Raw genomic sequence first — 2,058 nt, forward strand, 5'->3', positions numbered from 1 at the left:
GCAGACACATGCCCCCCACTCCACCCCGCACGTGCAGCCACAAAACATCCACAAACTTGCTGCGTACTCTCTTCATCTTGTCCCAGTGCTCACACCACCTGGATGGGAAAACAGCTTTAGGAAATTGTTATAGGTACATTCCTATATTTTCTGGAGCAAAGTAAAATATATTGTTATGGGTATCTTTCTACCTTCTCTGGAGTAAAAAAAAAAAGGAAAAAAAAAGTAAAATCTATCTATTTATCTATATACAGCAGCAGCAGCAGCAGCAGCAGCAGCAATAATAATCTATCTATCTTTCTGTATACCAGACTGGTAATCACATATGTAGTGGCCCATACAAAGCAACACACACACACACACACACACACACACACACACACACACACACACACACACACACACACACATGGACTGCAAGAGAAGAAAACCCAGTTAAATCTGAGAGATGGAAGAGAAGGAACTGGTAAGGAAAATTATTACAATGGTCCAAGATGAGGAACAGGGACTAGAACGAGAAGTGGAAGAGGTATATAGAATTGGAAAATATAGTGAGGGAGGTAAAAGACCATTAAAAGTGAGAATGAGATCCCAAGTTGCAATACGGCAGATCCTAGTGAGAATCAGGAAGCTGGCTGAAAGTTCAGAATACAAAAATATTTGGGTAAAAAGAGATATGAACTTGGAAGAAAGGGAAAAAGAGCAGGACCTGAGAAATGAAGCTAAGGAAAAAAATGAGAAGGACAGAGACTGAGAAGAGGAAATTTTATTGGAGGGTACTAGATATGACACTGAGGAAATGGTATACTTGGGAAAGGGAACAAGTACTGAAAGAACCAAAGCAGCAGACGGAGAAATTACAAGTGGTGGGGGAAGCAGTACATTAAGAGTAATTTATACAAACATAGATGGGTTACTCTCAGGTGTACTGGAAGTGAGAGATTACCTGAAGGAAAGTAGACCAGATGTGTTGTGCCTAACAAAGACAAAGTTAAAAGAGGAAGTCCACTTAAGCTTTAAGGAAGAGAGATATAATTATTGGAGGAGAGATAGAGAAGGGAAAAGGAGGAGGAGGAGGAGGAGTACTGATAATAGTTCAGATGGTATATATGGGGAAGAAGTGCAACATGGAGATGGCATGGTGGAGGTGATAGGTATAACAATCAGGACTAGTGGAAGAGAGAGGAGGAGGATCATAGTAACGCACATGCCAACAAAGACTAATACATGGAGGCAGGAGGAACACAAGGAAATGCAAAAGGAAGTGTTGAAGTGCCTACACAACATGATAAGGAAGGACAGTAAAATACTACTAGTGGGAGACTTTAACCACAAAAATGTCAGCTGGAAGGAGATGGAAGTTAATGGAAATGCTGGACAGTGGAGTGAAGAAATGCTACAGTTAGCTATGTTGAATGCAATAGACCAATGGGTGGAGGAATTTACAAGATACAGAAGGGAGGAGGAACCATCTATGCTACACCTGGTGTTCACAAAAAAACAGAGCCCCGTCCAAACATTAAATGCTTAAGCCCAATGGGAAAAAGTGACCATGTGGTGTTAGAAGTGGTACTGCAAGACTGGGAGGCATAAGGAAGATTATAAAAATGGAAGATTAAATCACACAAAGACAAATTTTACAGAGTTAAGAAAATTCTTTGGAAGGGACTTATGGAAGGCAAGACAGTGCAAGAGAAATATGAAACATTCCTGAAGAAGTACAATGAGGGTGTGCAGAAGTATGTACCTGTATATAAAGTAAGGAGGAACAAACATATTTGGTATAATGGCAGATGTGCACAAGCTGAGAAGAGAAAGGATATAGCTTGGAAAAACTGAAGAAGCAAAGAAATGAAAAGAATAGAGAGCAGTATAAGGAGGCAAGGAATAAATATGTTAGAATAAGAAGAGAGGAGAAACAACTTGAAAAGGATGTGGTAAAGAAATGTGAAGAAGACCCCAAGCTTTTTTTACAGGTATATCAATGGAAAGATGACAAACAGAGACACCATTGACAAGATAGTAAAGGGAGAAAGGATATATCAAACAGTGGAACAG

This window comes from Scylla paramamosain, chromosome 5, assembly GCF_035594125.1.
Source record: "Scylla paramamosain isolate STU-SP2022 chromosome 5, ASM3559412v1, whole genome shotgun sequence".
Taxonomy (NCBI): domain Eukaryota; kingdom Metazoa; phylum Arthropoda; class Malacostraca; order Decapoda; family Portunidae; genus Scylla; species Scylla paramamosain.